This window comes from Haliotis rubra, unplaced genomic scaffold, assembly GCF_003918875.1.
Source record: "Haliotis rubra isolate DU_JTF1 unplaced genomic scaffold, ASM391887v1 Scf24, whole genome shotgun sequence".
Classification (NCBI taxonomy): Eukaryota; Metazoa; Mollusca; class Gastropoda; order Lepetellida; family Haliotidae; genus Haliotis; species Haliotis rubra.
In genome coordinates, this window is record NW_025766447.1 from 196,686 (window position 1) to 204,981 (window position 8,296).

Genomic DNA, 8,296 nt, shown 5'->3' on the forward strand with positions numbered 1-8,296 from the left:
TCTTGTGGTATTGAGCCCACGTATCTTAGCCATGTATTAAGCTAAATAACAAGCAAGGTATTTAGGGCCGTTGAGGTATGAGCCAGTGGGATCGATGGGGAGACAACAAACAAGGCTGTGGATCATGATTGGTCAGGGCACTGTCAGTCTGTATGGGCCTGTATCGACCTCCAACAAGCATGTCGCATTCAAGTCACATGACTCCAAGGACTCCTCAAACTAGGCCTGGTACTCCAAGGTGTCTGATATAGTCTTATTTCACGGATAAACATATTTTTATATATTCGGTTATTATTTTCTGAATGTAACAGGGACCGAATGTCATGGTCAGCTGACGGGAGACCAGTGGTCGAAACATATAGATTTATCCACTGTGGACAACAGCGATAATCCCCACCAAGTATTGGATACCGTTATATATACTGTACACGAACCTCGTGATGTAACCAGTTATAACCTGTAATAGACCGTGACACTTATTCATCATGGGAGGTGTGAACGAGAGAGAAGCTAATTATGGTAAGTACGACATCGTTTATTTCACCTATTTTAATTTGGAGATGTTGGCACCGTCCACAGCTGCAGGTTACTGGTTTGCGAGTTTAGAAGATGTCACAACATTCTGTTTGAGATAACTGTGTTGTTATTGTATTGCGATTGTGTATGAAGGAAACCTATATGTATGTATTGGTGCCAGTGTGTGCCCCATTTGTAGTAAAAGTTGTACAAGGTGGATGTTTTCTGTTCGGCACACATGCGTATTCTTGATACAGGATTTCTACAGAGTGACTTGTTACAGAAAATGGTTGCCATCAACATCAACATCACAACACACATCAGTTCAAGCTGGTTGCCGTCTAACTCACAAAACATCAGTTCAAGCTGGTTGCCGTCTTACCCACAAAACATTCACAACACACGTCAGTTCAAGCTGGTTGCCGTCTAACTCACAAAACATCAGTTCAAGCTGGTTGCCGTCTAACTCACAAAACATCAAGTTCAAGCTGGTTCTAACTCACAAAACATCAGTTCAAGCTGGTTGCCGTCTAACTCACAAAACATCAGTTCAAGCTGGTTGCCGTCTTAACTCACAAAACATCAGTTCAAGCTGGTTGCCGTCTAACTCACAAAACATCAGTTCAAGCTGGTTGCCGTCAGTTAAGCTGCACAAAACAACTCACAACATCAGTTCAAGCTGGTTGCCGTCTAACACAAAACATCAACAAGTTCACAAACATCGCTGGTTTAACTCACAAAACATCAGTTCAAGCTGGTTGCCGTCTAACTCACAAAACATCAGTTCAAGCTGTTGCCGTCTAACTCACAAGCTGGTTGCCGTCTTACTCACAACACAACACAAAACACATCAGTTCAAGATGGTTGCCGTCTAACTCACAAAACATCAAATGGCTGCCGATAATTTGCTTTACATATCTGATTCCATATACTGCTTTCATATGTAACCATATTTGTCCCATTATCATATTATTATATCGATGAATTTTAGTTCCATACAGCTGTCACTATTAAAGATTAAATGTGTGCACATTGAATGTCGCATTTAAGAGCATACATCCACGTTTAATTTGAATGTTTGTCAAGTGTATACACACTGAACACCCGTGAAGATCCGGGTTAGTGGTCTTCATTAACCCATGCGACTAACGGGATCGAGTGCTGAGGCTCGCTGACTTGGTTGACACATGTCATCGGTTCCCATTTGCGCAGATCGATGCTCATGTTGTTGATCACTGGATTGTCTGGTCCAGGCTCGATTATAGCTGGAATATTGCTGAGTGCGGCGTTAAACAATAAACCAACCAACCAGCACACTAAACTCATACCAGCTCTCGAGGTCTAAAGTGACTTTATTTTGATGCGGTAAGTAAAATGTAAAACAATATTAACCAATAGCCTATAAAACAGGTTCAAAACGATTTGTTCACACAGTGCAATATATATTAAAATAATAATACACATTAAGCTACAGAAACATCGACTCCGATCGTTACCTGAAACAATCAGTTGTATCACTGGAGCACCACAGACACCTGATTAAAAACACCCAGTGATCCCACTCCTTCCACATACCGCATCGATAGGTTACTTGTCACCTGGACTCATGATGGGTTGAACAGATGGGAAGCAAATAAACAATCGATTTAATTCTTTCTGAATTTATCTGTGTAATCTGTGTAAATTGCTAAACTTTTGTAAGTCATGGACTTAAAAAAATGGCCACATTATTGTACAATTGATAAAATCAAATAGAGAACATTGGATACATCTGCCATCTTGATATGATGTGTATGATATGAATAATATGAATATACTTATGTGCCGCCGTTCGTGGTTTGGAGTGTACCCGATTTGAACTAATTGTATCTGTGTATTTCTGTGTCTGTGTTTAGACTTGTCTGGGGAATGCTGGATATACAATGCTGGTCCAACGAATTACCTAGTCGCATTGTAACACACCCCACTTAGACACAGTACACTGACTCCGAGCTAAATAGTCCTTGTTTTATCGACGAGCCCTTGGCAAGAACAAATACCATGTTTCGGTATGACACCGCCGCGGCCTTCGGTTCACCAAGCAGACGCTCTATCCACTACACCACTATGACGGACATGCTGTCTGTCCGGTATGTGTCTGTCCGGTATGCGTTTATTACACTCAACAATACTTATATATTTAACATATGACATTTATTGTATTTAGTGTATTCAGTTAATTTTATCGTTAAATGCATTTTACGTTGAGTTATCCTTAATAGATGACGACGACCCGTACGGTTACCTAGGACACGAGACCCACCAGCCAATCACCGCCTGGGAGGCTCACTCAGCAGATGAGACGCTGTACGGAATCTTCAATAGTCACGGTATGTAGCGGCCTTGTAGCCTCTCGGTGGCGTTGGTCACAGTCAACTCAAAGACATGAGACCAATTCTGTTATGGCATGGTTTACATGTGAGTGACAAGCACGATATCTGCTGCAAGCTACTATTTTGACTCGTAGTGTACGTTCTCGTGTGTTTTTCAGGTGAACAAATGACATTCCTTTGCATGTGTTTGTGTCGGCTACCACGTTTCAAATGATGTCATCACTGTTTGATAGCTGTTCATAAACACATAACCATGATATTGTAGGAATCGTACAGTCGATTCTTCTTTCAGCAGAGATTTCCTATGAAATTTCTAGAAAGTGTTTTGTCGCGACCATTTAATCACAGTATATGGATTAACCCATCTTACTGAAACCTTATACTCCCGATATCTTATCCCAACCATAAACACACAAAGAATATACTTCACAACATCCTTATCAATACAATCCACGTATATCAAATCTTTCATATTCTTCCGCAAGGCATGGAAAATCCCACCCTCTCTCTAACTGCTCTTTCTCTTACAGAACGTACCCCATTCTCCCTTTCCAACTCAACTTATACCTAATCTCAAGGAATATGGTCCCTCCCCATTTGTTCCTTTTCATTTATTATGCACAGAGGAAACATCAATCAAACAGGTTTGTGAAACATATTTCAAATTGATGGTTTGACAGTCATTTTATGCTCCTGCGCATGTGACTTGCTGATTGCTGAGGGCTGTCATAGAGGGGTTGACATCAGCCGACAACTGTATGTCCTGGTTGGACTTTTTATCTTAGCTGTGTTTGTTTGGATGCATGGGGTGGGCAGTTTGACTGCGTGGAGGCCTTGAGGAGGGGGGTTGTCAGTGGGGACGCGATGCTGTTTGTTCTGGGCTGGATAAGGCGGGATTTGAGGTCAGGTTCCCACCAGGAAGTGAGGTCATTGTTAGACAAGGGTTTAACGCTGCCCTCCTTTCTCATCCTTCAGAAATGTCCTATGTGACACAGCCAGGTGCTTTGCGAGGGCTTTATCGAAATATTTCATGTATTTTCTCCGTAGTCATTGTATCCTTCCCATGCATTTCAAACCCGCCATACATCCTTGCAGTACTAGTTCCATATACATACTTGCAGTACTAGTTCAATATACATACTTGCAGTACTAGTTCAATATACACCCATGCAGTATGAGATCAATATACATCTTTGCAGTATTAGTTCAATATATACCCATACAGTATTAGTTCAATATACACCTATGCAGTATTAGTTCAATATACACCCATACAGTATTAGTTCAATATACACCCATGCAGTATTAGTTCAATATACACCCATGCAGTATTAGTTCAATATACACCCATGCAATATTAGTTCAATATACACCCATACAGTATTAGTTCAATATACACCCATACAGTATTAGTTCAATATATACCCATACAGTATTAGTTCAATATACACCCATACAGTATTAGTTCAATATACACCCATACAGTATTAGTTCAATATACACCCATACAGTATTAGTTCAATATACACCCATACAGTATTAGATCAATATAAATCTTTGCAGTATTAGTTCAATATACACCCATGCAGTATTAGTTCAATATACACCCATACAGTATTAGTTCAATATACACCCATGCAGTATTAGTTCAATATACACCCATACAGTATTAGTTCAATATACACCCATGCAGTATTAGTTCAATATACACCCATACAGTATTAGTTCAATATACACCCATACAGTATTAGATCAATATACATCTTTGCAGTATTAGTTCAATATACACCCATACAGTATTAGTTCAATATACACCCATACAGTATTAGTTCAATATGCACCCATACAGTATTAGTTCAGTATACACCCATACATTATTAGTTCAATATACACCCATACAGTATATTAGTTCAGTTCAATATACACCCATGCATTATACATGCAGTATTAGTTCAATATACACCCATGCAGTATTAGTTCAGTATACACCCATACATTATTAGTTCAATATACACCCATACATTATTAGTTCAATATACACCCATACATTATTAGTTCAATATACACCCATACATTATTAGTTCAATATACACCCATACAGTATTAGTTCAATATGCACCCATGCAGTATTAGTTCAATATACACCCATACAGTATTAGTTCAATATACACCCATACAGTATTAGTTCAATATGCACCCATACATTATTAGTTCAATATACACCCATACAGTATTAGTTCAATATATACCCATACAGTATTATTCAATATACATCCTTGCAGTATTAGTTCAGTATCCACACTAGTGTTAAAAACGCACTATACGATACGATCCCCAGTATTTCTAGTGCAGTTTGCAGACAATTACATTACATACGCTATATATGCCACTGCATTATGTGTGAAATATACACAACAATATGTCTAGCGCAGCATTAGTAGGTCAGTTTACACCTTTAATTACCAGTCAGTCAGACGCCTGGCATTACTGTTTGAAAACATAAAACCACCGCCATAGAGGTTTCCGAATTCATTAAAGGACTCATTTCTTCCTAAAAAGTCGCCATTCTGTTTCCCTACAACTCTCATTACGTTTTAAACTCAGTTCTGCCTGTAAAGTAGTCCTCTACAATCAAAAGCACAAAACCATCTCCACTGAATGTCAAATGAAGGTCACAAAGAGTCCGGACTGCATCAAGTATCAGAAAATCATTAAGCCCATATTAGGACCTTTTTCATTTGTCGTTCTTGGGAGCATCTAAACCCAGGTAAACAGTTTTGCAAATTATTTCTTGCGAGGAACGTAGACATCTGTTTGACTTCTGACGTTGGCGGAGTGCCAGAGCAAGTAGAACTAAATCAATGGGGGCCTAGTTCAACACGTGGACCAACTGAACGCCAGAGAGGCACAACAAGAGCACGTCCAACGCCACCCTCAAAATTTGCTCTAGTAGCTCACATCAGGGTGTTGCAAGACTTGAGTTGGTTTAATTATCAGAAACGTCAATGATTTTAATTGTTTTCCTTTTCTTTATCAATGCGTGTTATGTCTAAACATAGCTGATGTTAGGGCAAGATAATACGATGCCTTAGTTTCTGTCTATAGCCTGTTAGCATGTCACCGTGCTCACTCTAGACAACCAATGTCCAGGTCAATAGCTTACACGAATCTTAGAGAATACGTTCTTGTTCATCATTTGTTGGATGGCTGTATATCAGTTGCCGACATTAACTGTTGGTATGTTTATGATATAATATGTCCCTGCTCACACACCCTTCCTCCCTCACCTTGTTCGCATCGACTGTAAGGACGGACCTGGATGTATTAAATGTAATGTAAAACTTTTTCTCGAAGACAACACTCTGAATAGAACTTTGAAATATTGACAAGACGTTCAGCAGAACAACAATATATATTTTTCTGATACAGAAAACAACATGAACACAACAATGGTATTTAGTAGTTCATTGCTCTAATATCTTCTATGAGCTGAAGCTACAAGACTATATGAGCTGAAGCTACGAGGTTATTTGAGATGAAACCACAAGGCCAAGAGAGCTGAAACTAAAAGGCCATATGAGCTGAAGCTACAAGACCATGAGAACTGGAATTACAAGGCCTTAAGAGCTGAAACGTTATGAAAACGTGCAGCATCATTGTGTGTATTAGATTTGTTCATGACATGGAAGTTAAATTAAATCGTGGAAATCATAAAACAATCGGCTTGTCAGCTTCCAGTATGATCGGAGATTTATCTTACGTTCGAGTAGATATCATGCCTTGTTACCTTCTTACAATTCTAAAAGGGGCATGTTTTGTTTCAAAGATAAGAAGGGGCATATCTTGTTACAATGATAAAAGAGGAATATATTGTTACAATGATGAAAAAGGCATATCTTGTTATAATGACAGGGGCATATATTGAAATGTCATATCTTGTTACGATGACGAAGAGCCATATCTTGTTACAATGATGAAAGGAGTATATCTTGTTACAATGACGTTGTTATATCTTGTTACGAAGGGTCATATCTTGTTACAATGACGACGAAAGGTCATATCTTGTTACGATGACGAAGAGTCATATCTTGTTACAATGACGAAAGGTCATATATCTTGTTACAATGGCGAAATGACGAGTAAATGAGTATATCTTGTTACAATGACGAAAGGTCATATCTTGTTACGATGACGAAGAGCCATATCTTGTTACAATGACGAAAGGTCATATGTTGTTACAATGACGAAGAGCCATATCTTGTTACAATGACGAAAGGTCATATGTTGTTACAATGACGAAGAGCCATATCTTGTTACAATGACGAAAGGTCATATGTTCTTACGATGACGAAGAGCCATATCTTGTTACAATGACGAAAGGTCATATGTTCTTACGATGAAGAAGGGTCATATCTTGTTACAATGACGAAGGGAGTATATCTTGTTACAATGACGAAGGGAATATATCTCTTGTTACAATGACGAAGGGAGTACATGCAATGACGAAAGGTCATATCTTGTTACAATGACGAAGGGAGTATATCTTGTTACAATGACGAAAGGTCATATCTTCATACGATGATGAAGGGAATACCTTGTTACAATGACGAAGGGTATATCTTGTTACAATGACGAAGGAGTATATCTTGTTATCTTGTTACGATGACGAAGGATCTTGGACGAAAGGTCATATCTTGTTACAATGACGAAAGGTCACATCTTGTTACGATGACGAAGGGAGTATATCTTGTTACAATGACGGAAGGTCATACCTTGTTACAATGACGAAGGGAGTATATCTTGTTACAATGACGAAAGGTCATATCTTGTTACAATGACGAAGGGAGTATATCTTGTTGCCATGACGAAAGGTCATATCTTGTTACAATGACGAAGGAGTATATCTTGTTACAATGACGAAAGGTCATATCTTCATACGATGACGAAGGGAATATACCTTGTTACAATGACGAAGTATACCTTGTTGCCATGACGAAGGGTAATATATTGTTATAATGACGAAAGGTCATGTAATGTTCTGCCACATTTTGTATAAAACATTAAATAGCTGATATGCCTGAGTGAAGATGTGATTTTGTATCCAAATACTTTAAGTTCCTTGGAAATCACTTCAGCCCTTTTCCAGTGACAAGAGAGAACGTCACCCCCACATCGCTTGTTCCGCTGTCCCAGCAGTCAACCTTGACTCTACACCAGCATCCTGAACAGAGACCTGCCTGATCCATCGGTTCGGCGTGTACAGCCAACAATCAACACGAGCGAGCCTTCAATATTTCCATCGGAGTCTTTCAAGAACAAACAAATCAAAGAATTCGTACGAAAGCCGACAATCTGCGTGTTTAGCACTGGCTTTTGGGGAGACAAGGTGTCAAAACGTAAACGGCTCT